This window comes from Cuculus canorus, chromosome 2 (assembly GCF_017976375.1).
Source record: "Cuculus canorus isolate bCucCan1 chromosome 2, bCucCan1.pri, whole genome shotgun sequence".
Lineage (NCBI taxonomy): Eukaryota > Metazoa > Chordata > Aves > Cuculiformes > Cuculidae > Cuculus > Cuculus canorus.
The window spans coordinates 76,532,918-76,549,491 of NC_071402.1; the positions used below are offsets into that span (position 1 = coordinate 76,532,918).

The 16,574-nt window shown below is 37.8% G+C and overlaps 1 protein-coding gene across 1 annotated transcript in view; it reads left to right on the forward strand.

Annotated features, from left to right (window-relative positions):
* Positions 1-16,574, forward strand: part of ANKRD33B (ankyrin repeat domain 33B) — a 42,635-nt gene that overhangs the window by 4,944 nt on the left and 21,117 nt on the right. The window lies entirely within an intron of this gene.

Genomic DNA, 16,574 nt, shown 5'->3' on the forward strand with positions numbered 1-16,574 from the left:
TCAGAGAATGGAGATGTTTCTCTGAATGCATGCTAGGTTTGTTTGCATGTTGCTGGCTGTAAAAGGAGGTTTCAGAATGGCATCACTCATATAATCTCCTTATTGGGCTCATGGTGGTATCATACTGGTCTTCCTGCCGTATGCTGCAGACTGCTCCTCAGCGAGGCAAAGCAGCCCACGGGCTTTGTACTGCCACAGTGAGACTGCATCAGGCAACTCAGCTGGTTTAGGGAGCATTACCCTTCAGAGTTTTTCACAGAGAGATGCACAGTGAGTCCCTTATGGCACTGACACCCAAATTTGTCTTTGCCAAAGGGTTGTGCTCCTAAAATTGTGGCTGTCTGAGAAGGACAGGGAGCAAGTCGTTCAGTTCCTGCTTCCTGGATGAGGGAATATTGCGCTAGATAATGCTTTTCTAGAAAGTTATGTATCACAAAAAGTGCCAGAGCTCGTGCAACACTCCTTTAACATGTTTTTATTGTTTTTGTTGTCTTCATGATGCTAATGTGCGAAAATAAAAAATAAGGACTACAGCATTTTGTGGTAAGGGATAAACACCTCTTTGTCATGTACTGCTTTTCAGTTGTCATGGCACATAGTCTAAGTCATCCTGTCTCAGAAAAAGGATTTGAAGAATGTCATCTGCTACAGTGCTGGGAACTTTTCTTCATATTTTCGTGGGCAGTTTCAGTTCCCTCATATTCTCTCATACAAGGTGTTCTCATGGGAAGGATTGTATTGAAACTTAACATCACGACAATAAATCATGAAAGGGAATTTTTTGGGATGGAAATAGTTTAAAAAAGACCTAACAGTAAAAGGAATCTAATTTAAATCCTTCAAAAAAAAAAAAAAAAGTACAGAAATAGCCAAATGCACTAAAAATGTCCCTGGAAATATGTCTGTGTTTAAAAAGGAAGTAAGTAAGCAAGGCAAGCCAAGGAATAGTAAATGTCAAAATAGAGAAGCTGCTCAAAAGAAATTTTGAACCCTTCAAATACTATAATGGCAAAAAACCTCAGGAAAGCCATCAGAAAGTAGTAGATAGAGCATGGAAAATTTGAAGTCAGTTGGCTAAGAGGGAATTCACTGAGCTAACCAGAGCCTGGACTGGATTGATACAGATAGGCACTCAGGGGTGTTGTCAGAAGAGCGTGGGCAGGTTAGCTGTCTGCCTGCCCTTGTCTGCATTCATCTGAAGTGTTAAGTGAGTAATGCCTTTGTAAATCTGGCACAGAAATATCCTTTAAAATAACTTAGATGAAGAAGTATATGCCAGGAACATATTTTCTATGGAGTAAATGAGTAATTCATCAGTATGACACTACGCAGAGTTCACAGTCCTGAAAGCCTTCAGTTGCTGATCCTGTTGCTTTAGGTTTACCATGATGTCTTTATATTCATTAGCAGATTTTGTCTTTCTATAAAGGAGATATAGTAAGACCGAAAGTAAACCAAGCTGTAGCTTCATGCTATTTTGTAGTGGTACCAAGGCATTAATTTCTGAGTTGTTTGATTTCAGTGTGCATCAAGAGTGTGTGATAATATTGAGAACCATTGCAATGTCTTCATCCCAGCAACTCTACTGATACCTGACATACCTGTGTACGCACAAGTGGAAGTGATTTATATCTGGACATTGTTGTTCTTCTACCTTCCTCTCCTCAAGGGCTAAGATTTCTAACTTACAGAAGAAAAATTTATTTTCCAGTAGTACTTCTCCTTTACCCTAAGGCAGCATAAATGCTTGGCCTTAGGAATGTTTCACACCTTTTGGTAAGGAGTACTCCTTGAACTGGGATGCTACTCCGTGTAGAAATCACTTTTCAGGCCTAATATCTGACCTGAAACAAAGTGCATGCCAATACGGTTTCTCAGAAAGAAAATGGAAGTTGAAACAGATGCCATGACACAGCACCTGAAAAACTGCATCCTGTTGAGTTTCAGTAACCTGTAGGAGATACCAAGATTTAAGTACATTGCGAAAGGAAGCAGGTCCAAAATCCCCCAAATTCCAAAATTCTTCAGCTCCAAGGCAAGCACCAGTAAATCATTGCTTGGTATCTTGTCTGTCAAGGCTGTAGGCCTCGAAGCAGGGTCTGTGAAGAAGAAAGAATAAATGGTCCCATCTCAGACACTGGGCTTAGAGTTGTCTGCTAAGAAGCACCATAGGAGTGATGGATTGAGGTGCCAGCTGCAGGGGACAGCACACCCCCAGTGCCACATCTTTCAGCATCATTAAGAGCTTAATTTTGAGTTCCCTTCATGTCCTTTTTCCCTGCTAATGCTAATGGGAGCGGTGACACAGGCTGTGGCTTCTGAGGGACCAGAATCAGCGCTGTCAGGTGGAAAGGCAGGGATGGGGACCCCTAGCCCCTTGTTGGGTAGTTTCCTTTTCACAGATGTGAGATTTGTTTGTTTTCCACTTAGTCAGACTTGTCACCGGGTTTCAGGGGACACTTCAAAAGGGCTTTTGGGGTAGGTTCACTTTTACATGTGCCACAGGCACCGCTTGTCGTCATATTAATTCAGTCACATGTTATTATGTGTGTGCTTGGGAATAATGTAAGCTATGAAAATAAATACTGACAAATGTTGAACATGGAGTAGAAGTAATCAAAATATCTATTTGGGTCTATTCAGATGTTGCAGTAGGTACTGTTGTGTTCAAAATCTGTTCTACTACTCAAGAAGAGGTAGGCTGAAAGATAAAAAAATAGGGACTTGTTACACATTTTGATAATGATTACTATGTAAAAGAGTCTCAACAAAAATTAGGTGATTTATTGTAATACTATCACGTGTTGGTGGCACTTCACAAAGGGGAATGATAGCAAGACTGAGTAATAACTCTTGTGTGACCTTACAGGTGCTGATTACTTCATGCTAGATGAGCCTAATGAGCATCAGGTTTATTTTTAATTGCATTTTATTAAAACACATTTTTCTTCCTCCGAAGAAAAGTAGTACATGATCAGTAACTAAAACTCACTGGTAATTTTGAAATAAAGGTTGATTTGGAAAGGGTCAGCAGCCTTTTACTTGCAGAAGCCCCCACTAAGTTGAGCGTGGGCTGTGTGTTTTTTGTCAGAGGCAAACACCACCGGCATGAGTTCACGTCTGCCCTACTCAGAGTTAGCCTCTCTGGAGGGGACCAACAGTGTCCCCACAGCTGGCAATGGGCTCAGATTTTCTTTGAGTCCCAAGTGGTTCTCCTATTTTGATTTTTTTTTAGGCTATTCAATTCAAAGTGCCCAAACTAGCATCATTTGAAAGGACCGGTGATAGCTCCTGTTGGGTAATGGTTTTGGAAAGCATTAACTATCCTAATACTAAAATTGGTACATAACGTATTTGCAGATGCTGTGCACTTATTTCAGATATGAGGAGATAGCTTTCAGATAGGATAGCATACTTAATATGATGCTCCAGTTTTTCCGAAATCAATGTGGTTTCTTTCACTAATTTTGGTACCTTTTCCAATTTTCCTACTTTGTTTATACAAGTCATTTTGCTTTGGGTATTTTGTTGGCAATTAAGACAAAAGGTATATCGCCTGCTAATGATTTTTCTTCATGTTCTTATATTGTCTGTTGCTGCGCTGTGGGATTAAGTTTAACTTTTGTGACTGAGGTGTAGTTGCACAAAGGCCACTCAGTAAACACTGCTGGTAGATTTTTTTTAAATAGAAGAGGATATCTCTGGAGGATGGGAAAGCAATGAAGAACTCCCACAGGCTTTACTGGAGACAGGAGTTCACCTTTAGTATTTTAATAAATAAAGTTACTCTCAGAAGGTTACCCTTCTGAATTATTTAAAATATTATACTGCATTAGTTTAAATTTACCCATTTCTAAGGGTACTTTCAGAACAAACAAAAATGAGAACCCTCCAACTTGGGCTAAATATAATCCTGTAGTATATCCAGTGTGTTGTATTAAGAAATAATTAAGTACTATAGGAAGAGCATGGTTGTCACAGAGTCTGTAGTTGCACATCTGGCAGTGAATTAGTGATTCAAATTGTATCCACTGTGGGAAAACCCCACAATGTTGAAATAGTTCCCATTTTTCAATTCTATTATTTTCTATTATGTCTGTTAAAACCCACAGGGAGCAATTTGAAAGTAAGCTGATGTAAAATGGGAATGACTCATGGGCAGGCTTTTGTTGCTTCATTCTTTGGGATGTGTAACAGTTTGAGCCTGAGCCTCTAATACCCTATATGAGGGTGGTGGTGGGCTTTTAGTCTTTTACCTCTTTGCTTCTTATTATGTGAGGCTCAGTCTTTGGGATAGTCTGATTGCTGATGATGAGAGACATTGCCAGCGGCCACTGAAGCTCAGAAAATTTTGTCTCTGTTACTACTGAACAAGTGAGCTTACATGTAAGCTATTGTTATTGGTTTTCTGAAGTGGAAAAGTGGCAGATAACTAAGCATATTAAGTTTGGAAAAGCAGCCTTTCACGGGCATATTTAGCTTTTCTGTCCATTTGTTTGTTTGTTTTAGAAAAACTGGATATCTTGCTATTCATAGCTTATGCAAAAAAAAGAAGTCTTGGCATATTTCTTTACTATTTGATTGGGAAACACAGTAAGGGTAGTTGTGTATTCATAAAAGTGTCTTTAGATGTGGATGAAAGGAAAGGGAAGAATGGTTTTGGAAGGTGCTAAGGTACTTCTGCATATCTGGAAGTGCCATACAGGTTTGATAAAGGTTTCGAGAGAAGGCAGAGCTGAAGCTCAGGTCCATAAAGGAATTCATTTAAAATATTTTTCTTTCTGCAAAGAAAGATTTTCTCTGAAGAGCATGAAATAGCAATAGCTTGCTAGATAAGGAATATAGAATAACGAGTATTGATTGGTTTTGGAAAACACCACAAATATTAATGAAACCTTAGAGTTTAGATTTACGAAGCCTTTCTGAGCTGGAGAAAAATGCAAATACAGTTGATGAGTTTTCTGGTTACACACAGATAAGTGTAAATGGGTATAGTAAATGCCTAGATGTATGGACTAACAGCAGCCGGAGGAAACCTTCAGCTGGGAAGCAACAGGTTAGTTTCCCTGCTGTGCTGCAGGCACTTAGGTCACCGCTGTGTCAGGTGAGTCCTGTCTGCTGACGGGAGACTGAGCAGTGAAACCATGTCAGAGACATTGCTCTGTGGCACTGCTTCAGCAGAGGTCCCTACCCAGAAATGCCAACCTGGAATAAAATCCATGTGGAATACTCCCTGCAAATCAAGATAATTAAGCCTCATCAAATTAAACCTGTTGCAATAAATATAATTGACTGAAGACTTTGAAATAGTTGGTTTTGAATTTAAAAAATGTAATCAGATACCACAACCTTTTTCCACCATACGTTACCTCCAAATCATCCAGTTAGTGATATAACATGACCAGACACTGAAATACTGAATACTTAAATGAGGCATTTTAGAAGCAGTAAGCAACATCAGCATCCCAGAAAAAAAAAGAAAGAAAAAAGGAAAGAAAAAGAGAAAGAAAAAAAGAAAAAAAAAAAGACACATGTGAACAAATGTCAACTTTTCTTCTAAAATTTATCACCCAAATTATTTTTCTCTAAGATGCAAGATTGTGTCTTTCACTTACTATTGTATTTTTTTATTTCTGTGAGCATTTTTAGCTTGACCTAGTTTATGCTTATTACACTCAGCACAGCTGATTTATGAGCAGAGGCTCCATTCACAGATGGGTGTGGGAAGAACTGAGGTATTTTGGTGTGCAGCTATGGGATTGATGCTGCACACTTCACAGTTCACAAATGTACAGCAAACAGATCATCCTCTGAGGGTCTGTCTTCGAATAAGAAAAAAAGAAAAAAAAAACCTGAAAGTTTCTAGTAAGGTGTTGCTGTTCCCCAGTGTTTCTCATGTCTCAGGTCTAGTATTCTCTTTTCTGATGTCATTAAAGCTATGAAATCCCCTAGCTCTCAAGTGCCAGCAAAAAAATACTGTGATCTCTCTTTGGAAGTCTAGTACCTGACATTAGATCGGTAGGAACTTCTACTGCACTGTAGTAGACCCAAGATCAGTCACCCTATTAGACATAGACAGTCACTGTGAGAAAACAGATTAACATCACCAACTAAACACCAGTGATCCATGTGGTAAACATTGCAGAGAGGAAGGATTTTAAAAACACGAGGTCTCCTTTGGTATTTTTGCAACGAAAGAGCCCACCATGGGCTGTGGCAAGTGTCAGAGGGAGGGGGCAGCGCTCAGGGCACAGGCACCAAACCTCCTCCTAAGACCACATTCATAGACATTAAATAATTATGTGGGAAGTTCACTCTGTAGAGTACTTACACATGTTTTACTGAAGTACATCCCCACAGCAGAGGGAAATGAGGGTTTCTAGCTGGACTGCTTACAGTGAAAAGCAGCCACTGCATTTAAAAATCCCAGCATCTAGCTTTCTTATGCTGCCATTATTATTTGGACAAGTTAAGTGTGCAGAAAAGTACACATAATTCTGCAAGTAGTATCCTTGGTAAGCTAGATTACTGTCATCGATCTGACAATCTCCAGAGTTTGAAAATTTAGATCGGATATACCCATGGAATAAATTCATATTTTGAGAATTTAAAAAAAAGAATAATTTCATTATTTTGAGAATGTTTAAAAATAATAATCAGAAACTACTGTTTCTGTAATGCAAAATAGTAATTGTAATTGCAGTTGGTGAGTTTAATGTGTATCTGTTTACTCCTTGCCATCCACGAACTACATTCCTCTGTGGAGGAAGTTTTCAAAGTAGTGCTTAGGTATCCAGTTAAGACTTTAAATACCTGTCTAAAAATACTGTATTTTTCACTTCCTCATGTACTTTCCATTTCCAGTACAGTGACTGCACCAGTTCTGATTTATCACTAAATTGTTAGTGTGTCTTATAGGAAATAAGGAGCCTATACAATTTGGCAGCTTATCAGTCACAGAGGAAAGGGCAAGTGAGGATTGTCCACGTGATATACAAACTAAGAAAAGCTTTCAAATATTGTTGTCCCATAGCTGTCTCCCGTTGTTTCCTTTTGGATTTTAAGGTCTTCAGGGATAGCATCTGGAAAGGTTTTACCTCACTACTGACACTACTGGTGTAGAGAATATTATTCCATAATACTTGATTTTGAATGTATGGGCTGAATTTTTAAGATTATTGCGACAAAGTGTTGTCAGTTAGTATAATCATCTTCGTAGAATCACAGAAGTATAGAATCATTGAGGCTGGAAAAGACCTCCAGGATCATCATCTTATTTACAACAATTCTACTGTGCCAATATCCAATATGAGATTTCCAAATATTAAGGGGAAGAATATGATTTTTGGCTGTAGGGTTTTGATACTAATGTTAGTTACATCATTTAACTGTAATAAGCCTTCATTTTGGATATTTTCTTTTGTATGTGTTGTTCCAGAGGTGGACAGAAGGTGTTGTACTCTGAAGGTAACAGGAAAAGTCCTGCTCATATTTTTTTAGATAGAAATACAAACACAAGGCATTCTGCTCTTAAAAATGTAGCAGTATTACCAAGGAGCATTCCCTCATGTTGCATTAGAGAAATAGAGCTCCAAACACTTAGCAAAACATTTGAAAATGTGTAGAGGTTTATTTTAGGGGTAAATCTGGTGCAGCTTCCAGGTGCCTGAAAACTGGGGGGAGAAAAACATAAATTTTGTCATTCTTCCACTGCTGTTTTGTGATCTTTTTAGCTACTAGGGATATGGAATTCTTGGAAAATCTGAACTATGAAGCTGCAGCCTTTGGTCAGTAATTACAAACCATCCAAATATGTTACCTTCCACTCCTCATGGAAAAGAAGATTAAAAAAACCCAGTAATTTCTGAGATTATGAGAGAGATGCTTTGCGTGATGAACTGATAAGTGGATGGTGACCATACTTGTTCATAGTTTTTGATTTCCATTTCATTTCACTTATGTAAATTTTTGCAAGTAGAGGAAAATCTTAATAAACCTTCTTGTTGTTTTTTACTACACTGTAGCTTTTCTGCACAGACCTAAGTCACCTTTATTGCTACCGAATTAAAAATAAAAGCCAGTGGAAACTGGCAGCATATCTCCAGATCAAGAGAGTGATGAAAATTTTAGCAGAAGCAATAGTTAAACTAGAAATTACATAGAAAATTGATTATATATTCTCTGGAAATATTTTAAACTTCTCTAAGCTTATTGGAGTTTTTGTCCTTTAGCAGATATTTAGGCCAGAGACATCTGAGGCAGAAAGGCATGTACCGGTGAGGTTCCTCATACCACAAAAATGTAATATGAATGCATGAAATTATGTGGAAAGTAAAATGCTATTAATCAGTAATTTTCAAATCTGTGTGTAAAAGCTATTTCGCTTGTACATAACCTTAAAAGAAAAAGAAGGAAATTGCAAGCTGTTAGTTTTCCAAAACAGGTAAGAACTTCATATTTCCTCCCCGTCCTTACTAATATCCAGCTGAATAAGATGAGTTAGCATAAAAGGAAGGGATGTGAGGGGAAACCTGATTCAAAAATAGAAAGGATCAAAACCTGAAAAAGAGTTTTTTGAAACCATTAAGGTACAAAACTATTTCAGTTTATTGCTCCAGTATGAGTCATTGCCGTTGTGTATCTGATACAATTTAATCTGACCTGTATGTCCTTCCTGAGATATGGAAGGGGTTTTTGGTTCTCACTCGGGGTGTTGGGGAGCCTGGTATAATCCTGTAGCAAGTGGGAAGTTCTCTGCAAAATAAAAGGCTCAGAGGCTTCGAAGGCAACCCTTATGATTCTATGATTGTTAGCACATCACTTCTTACCTTTTCAGAACTGAAAGTATTAGTTGCACATTTCATTTCTTTGGCAAAAGAATGAGGTGGGAGAGTCACTCCTAAGAAATGAAACATTCAGCACTGGGTGATTAAATGCACATTGGGGGGATTAAAAAAATACCAGACAGAAAATGTAGACCTTAGTGCATTTGCATTATGACTGAAGAAACAATATGTTTATAGCTTTGCTGGTAATGAAGGTCAGATAGTGTTAGCTGCTCCTGAGTCCTGTGTCCATCCGCAGGGCAACAGTTGAAACAAGCTTTGGCAATGATGTCTTGTGTTGCTGATGTATATCAGCTCAGCTCTGTGGGGAGTTCTGCGTAGAGCTGGGAGTTTAATGCTGCTGAGATTTACTATTCTCAGACCATGCACAGATGGATTCAAAGGAGCTCCTCAGGGTCTGCTGCTGAAGGAGGACAGCTACTGCTCCTTGTACTCAAGTTATAATGGAACAAAAAAAGACAAATGACAAAAAAAGCTGCAGAAAAAATGTTTACCATTTATCATCTTGATTGTTGTTGGGTATGTTTAATCATCAATCAGCTCCAAAAATGCCAGTCTTCTGGTTTTGCCTCAGGAAAATGGCTTGATTTGTCCACTAGTGTTGCCTGTGAGTGATTGTTAAATGAACGAGGACTAATTTTTTGAAAATTACTGTTACTCATTTATAGGGTGGAAATGTAATTTTTTTGGTTTTATTTCATGTAATGTAAGGAATAAGGCTGCATAGATGAAAATTTACATTGTGTTGTACATTGTGGATAACAAAATGACAAATTTACAAATAAACAAATTTATAAATTTTATATTTAGTTATACCACACATGGTATTTTAACTTTAAATGCAGAAATACATCTTCATCCCAGCTTTTTATTCTTATTATTCCTGCTTACTGCTAGCAATCCTGTGCTTATCCAACACTTGGAAAGTTTCCTTCTGTAACACGCTCTTCATAATTGTGAGATAGAAAAATTGCACAAATATTAATGGAATGTTTAAGGTAAATGTGTTTCTTTGCTCCTGTCTCTTAGCAAATTCCAGTGTTTTGGAGCTGGGCACCACAAAAATAAAGACAATTTTGTTTACAGGTCATGTCTATACTATTTTAATGGACAAGTGACTCTAAGCAACCAAGTCCTTTTCAATCAATTGTCCTCATTTACTATACAGGAATCTCTGCAGTTGTTGGTGTACTTTTGTTTATATCTTTAGTAGAAATGCAATTGCAGTTTGCTGATTTTGCCAGCCTTTTTACTTAGATGGAGCTTTCTAACAGCAACAGATGAGCCATGAAAGCCTTGTGTGGCCTTGTGCCATATTGAGCTGATGGAAAGTATTCTCCTGTAACAGAGAACCAGAAAATCCTGGAAAGCAACACAGACAGCTGATGGATATGGAGACCTATTTGCCAATTCCTACTTTTTTTTTGAGAAATGAGTAATATGGCTGCAGCTATATGAGTAGTTATGCTAGTCCAATAACTGCTAAGCTGTTTGGCCCACATTGCTTGCAATAGGATATAGGGTGAGCAGTATTAGCTGTTCCAAACTGAGGTGGAATGTGTTAGGTAGCCATTTTTTTTCTGTATCCTTTTTTTAATTATAAATGTATTTATTTACGAATCTGCTGGAGAGACTAGAGGAGTCTTGGACATAAGAACACACTTATTTTCTTTTATAAGTTGTATGGTTTGCAGACAGTTAAGCAAAAAGAAAAATACTTTTTTTTTTTTTTTAGGCTGTAGTTCCCAACTTTACATTCAAAATTCCCTATACATTGAACATATTTTTTTTCTCCAGGGGCCTCGGACATCATTCAAAGGTCCCCAAGTATGTTCACATACCACTCTCATTAGTAAGCCCCTATCAGCAAAAATGCCATTCTGCAGTCATCAGTGTCTTGAAATACCAAAAGACTCTGTGTCAAACTTGTAATTCTTCAGCTGCTGTGAGGCTTGGAGACATATCAAGCTCACTGCAAACAGCTCTGAAAAACCTCCATCAGATACGTTTGATACATACTGCTTTTTTATAGCATGTTCATTTTCAGAAAAAGATGTTCTTTTGTTAAGAAAATTGTTTTAAATGTCTGCTATTTCTTTCATAGATATAGATCCTTAAATTAAAAGGTAGATCACTTATATGAATTCCCGAAGTCTTGACTCAAGAGAAGCCGTTTTACAGCTTATGCAAATAATCTCCAATTTTATGAGGTAAAAGAAGAACAGTTTCTAGATTGTTTACCTGAAACCGTTCAATAAAGATAATATTTTGAATTAATGAGTTAGGAGGTTTTTAAAAAGACAGGTCATCTCTAGTAGTTCTAGACATTTGTACATAAATGTGAAATTACTCCTCCCTCTTTTTTCCCCAGATATTTAATTCTATCTTCTTTACTTCAAATTCAACAATATATTTGTGTTCAATCCCTCTCTACTCTTCTTTATTATTTACATGAATGCAGTATTCACTGGAAGATGCGACTGTTAGATCCAAACACAGAGGCAGAAGATGTTTTCCTGCCTTTTTTTGCATGGAGCTGAACACTCAGCTGAGAAAAACAGAGTCATCACAGGCTCTATATAAGATGACAGACTGCACCAATGGAGAATACAGCCTCACTCGTCTCTTGCCACTAGGTAATAATGAGTGTGTGCTGTATTTGCTTATTAGACTGAAGCTGCAGTACTGTACTTTACTTGAGACAGAAATGATTGTGATGGTACTGTCTCTCACTTGGATATTATACATATGACTTTTCAAGTTTGCTGAACCCTGCTCATACACTGATACCTGTTACAGCTGCAGTGGGTGATAAATCCTTATTTAGCCAATTGAGATAATAAAAGAGAGACATTTAAAATGGGAATGCACATGAAAAAAAGAAAAGAGCTGCCTTGGAACTGTCTACTTCAGGATTTGTAAAAAGTTAAATCCACGAAAAATTGTGAGCTATCAGAGGAAAAAAGATCCCCTCCGAACAAATTAATTCAATGACACAGGGTGTGTTTTATCAAACAAAAAAATCAGGCTGAACCTCTAGCAGATACGTGTCATTCAGGATAAGCCCATTCTCTAAGGCAGTGTTAAATTAACGTGAGGCTACTTGCTGGGGCTTGCAAGTCAGTAGCAGCAGTGTTCTTCATACAGCCAAGTGCTAGTCTCTGATCTTTCAAAAATGTGATTCTGCCTTTGTTAAGACAGATGCACTTTTCACAGGATGATGTTAAACCTGCAGGAAGGAACCATTCCTTAATGGGAAGTATAAGGCACACTGGATTTCCTGTCCAGTGGCTGTATGCAGCCTATCAGTTACTTTATTCCTAAATTAGACAGACTAGTAGTTTGATAGGTTTTATAGGAGGAGTTAGGTCTTTCTCTCTAACCAGCCGTGAACATTACAGAGTTGTCAGTACTCATAGGTGTAAGCCACAAGACTGCAACCCTCTTTGCCCTTGACCAAAGCATATTTACATAGAAACTAGAAAAATCTATCATCTGGAACATAACCCACATGTTCTGCTGTAATTTAAAATGTGATCATATTCATCGGTGTTTCTAACAGTTATAAAGCATGAGAAACTTGGGCATAAAATTATACTCTTATTATTAGCAATGCTAATTCAATCTGCGCTACTTGGAACTTGGACACTTTTTTGAAGATGATGTTTTCGCTCAGAACTGAAGATCTCCAGTATCCAGAGTGTGACTATATTCAGGAAGTGTTTATACAATTACAATTATTAGTGCCTCATCTTTCTTGGTGGAGATCCACTTTTCAGTGCAGTTCCTGGAGCACTAGTAATTAGATGGGAAAGAATGAAAAGAGTTCTTATGGAGTCAGGAACCATAGCACTTTCCTCCAAGTTTCACACACCTAAATCCAAGTAGTAATATAAAAATCCAGGTTTTGACCTCCAGCATGGCCTTCTGTGATATTCAGCAGTAGCTACATTGCATGGAGCTGTGGGATTAGAGGATTGCACCCCTTAGGATCACAAGAATTGACACTAATCCATACATACGGAAATCCACTTTAGGTCACAGTGCAAAATAGACACCTCTCATCAATTCACCATAAATGTGCCTATTGCTTAAAAAGTTTATTTGTTTTCTAAGGAGAAGTAGGTGACATTTTTTTGTATTTATGCTCAAAGAAATCTTTTGCTTTGTTGGAGCTGGGGAAAATACAGGAAGGAGCACAACTGAAATGAAAGCCTGTCTAGGTAAAACCAGCTGTATATCCTAGATAAAGGAAGATCTTTTATTTTGGAAAGCACAATAAGGGATTTCAAGAACCTGGATGCTTTAAAATCTGAAGAACCATTGCTGCTTGCACTAGTTGATAATCTGAAGAGACAAGGTAGTGAGATCCCATCAGTGGGATCTTTGCTTGATAGAAAGAAAATAATAACACCTGGTCCAACTGATGAATCTTTTTCATGTTAACCAATAATATTTCAGCATACTTTCCTTCCTGAATATCAGCATTTATCTTGTGTTTCTATGAACAACAACTACTGATTGTTGTTACCATGTTCTCCTCTCGTCTGAAAAGAGGATGCTGACTGTTGCTACATGGTAACACATCTAGAGTGAAGTGCATAAGGAGAATCCACTAGGCTAAATACTAATAAATTTCTGTTATCTGATGGTCACTTGTCATTGTTCTATAGAAAGGCAGCTGGTCTTCTCCTCTCTGTTTTTACTGGTAGAGAAGGTTTACCGCAGTTTCCTGGTCTGTTCAGGTCAGTTGCAGGATCAATAAGGCTTATTATTAGAAGATCCAAGATCAATAAGGAGAGTTATTATTAGAAGTGTTATAGAAAAGGAAGTAATGACGTTCAAAAGCCCAGGGAGCACTAAAGAGCACAGGGGAATTTGGGAAGAAGAGACAGTGAGGGTGCTACTTATCCATTGATGTCATTATGAAACTTATTGTCCAATGGCAGACTAAGATGGAGACTGGGCTTTTATTGCTTTTAGAACTTCTTAAGATCTAAGGGTAAGAAATAAGCTGGTACTTTTGTGTGTGGTACTGTGCAGTGTTGTGTGTAGTTTGCAGATAATCCCCCTTCTCTAGTGTCCCGAGAAGCATATGCAGTTGCTCTTCTTGGTGAGAACAGAGCCTCTGAAAGGAACGGCTTTCACCCTGATATTTTTTTTTTTCTTTATAGAATTGCTTTCCTTTTCAGGAGATATATAAATATGTGTGTGCGCCCGTGTATTTTAGTGGCAGATTAATTGCTGGTGTACAGACTTTTTCCTGGGCTCTTACTTTATGATGTTTGGGTATGGTGTGATTCCACAACTGAGAGGCTCAGAGAAACACAAGCAATGTGAATTTACAGAAGTCGTAGGAAAGGAACTGCAACTTCTTGGCAAGGCCTTTCCTAATGTAACTGCAGGAGTTCATTGCCACAAGAGGGTGCTTGCAAGCTCTTCGCTGGCTGTGTCTCTTCAGAGAACTCCACCGTGAAAAATCACTGGGGTCTTTAAAGTGTGGTTTACAGAAGGAATAGACTAGATACAGTGACAGATTATGAGGAAGTAGAAGCCTGTGCATTTATTTTGTAGCCATTGTAAAACTGAAAATTATTGCTTAAAAAGTTTTTGTGAGTCATTACTTTTGGCTGAAAAAACCTGCATTCAAATACTCTGTTTAGCTGCCAGCAACAGATCTGAGCTATGGTCAGCCTGTATCTGACAGAACATACCAGAAAGGAAAATGTTATCTATTAAACACATAGAGGGGAGTTGAATCATACACCTTAAAGCCAAAGGAAGTACTTTTGACAGAGTTATGTCAGTACACAAAATGCATTTCGCATGGCTTCTGAATGATCTACAAAACTTGTTTTTAAAATGCTGCAAACTCTCCATTTTATCTTAAAAGTGAGGATTATGTGTATATATTTAGAGGCCAGCAGAGATGTTCACAGTAGTGTCAAGCCCAGGATGTAAACTTATTTCTGAGTGTTCCTAAAGGTCTTACATGGTGAGAGAGTGCACTGAATACAAGTCATGTCAAGCTTGGGTTGTGCTGTCAAATGATCCACCTTTGGCTGTCATTTTATTTAGCTCTTAGGAGTTTTGCCTTTCTGAAAGTAAATAAATGAAATGATTTGGTGATGCAATTGATAGGAAATCTATTATTGTAGCACTGGATTTTGAAATAATCTTGTCATCAGGAGATTCTCCAAAATGTTTTCCATATAATTATTTCCACAAAAGGTATATTTGGGTCCTTGTTACAAAATGGCTTTCTTTTAATCATTCCCAAACTCACTGCAGCTTTGTGCAGCAGTTGGCCAGAGCAGCAGGCCTCTCCAGCCTCATACATTCACAGGAGGAAGCAGTCACAGCTTTACTGTTTTAAATCTATTGCAAGCTAGATACCCCTGCTCAAGCAAAGCATAATAATGAGCGGTTCATTGAATTATCCAGAAATACATTATCCTTGTTCACATGATGGTTCACAACCCTTGGAGACCTGGCTAAACGTTGCATAGCAAGACAGTGAAAGACCAATAAAATCCACTCGCTATTCATTGAGGCAGGATCCTGATGTCTGAGGGAGTCTGTTAGATGCCTTCCTCAGCCCTCATCAGTTAATGGTTTGGGTTGGTAATGTTTAGAGCACCTCGAGGTGCAGGCATAGGATTTTTGCTAGATATACTGTCTGGCTTTACAGAAGGATCCCCGCATTAAAAGTTCAGTACATCATTTACCTTGTTTTCTGAAGTCAGACCTCTCACTTTCTTACAAATCTCTTCCTTTTAAACCAAAGTGACCCACATCTAGCATAGATCTTGACGAACAGGCATAGCAAAGAGGGATGTATAAATTCGTCTGCCATGTATCATTTGTTATTATTGTCAACACTATCAAAACTTAGCACTAACATTTGACAGTATTAACACTGATTAGTATGTGCTATACAAACAGGAAAGCTAGGATTAGTAAGGCTGCATTATTTGTCAGGGATCATCACTGCTTAGTAGTTGTACATAACATGACAGTCTAAACAAAATGAAAATGTGAAAACTAACCTGATAAAAATTGTGTTACTTACCCTACCATCTACCCACAGTATTCTTTTTCCTTTACGGTCAGGCATCTCATAAGCAGAACAGAGAACCTTTCCCCCAGGATGGTATCCTGGGCTGAATTCCCATGCTATCGAATTAGAGATAGTGAACATATTTAACATATGTGTAATGGCATAAGCTCCACTAGGGGACCTATCAGTTCTTTTAAAGTATGTTTTATTTTTATTAAATATTTTTGCCTTAAAGATTCCATACATATTCCTCTTCTAAAATTATACCTTATTTATTTCTGCTGTGTCAAGATATCTCACATAAATTACAAAGCTTGATTTTGGACTGATTGGACTACATCAAATGTCACTTCTTTTTTTCAGTTGTGTGAAAATGATCCCAGTTTCCTCTCTTTCCATATAAACTTCTTCATTCTCTGTATTGCTCATTGCATAAGTTTGCTATCCCTATCAAAGACATTTCTCCCACCCAATGAAACTTAAGACTGATGAGTGTATTTCTAATATAGGCTTACCAGCTGTCAATGCAAAATAATGTTATTTTATCAAAACTGATCTTGAATATGAATGTGTATACTCAATAACATCCTGAACAAGTATTTTTTATTATTTTATATATACGTATATATATATTTAAATGGAATCACATTTAATTTCCTCGCTTAAGC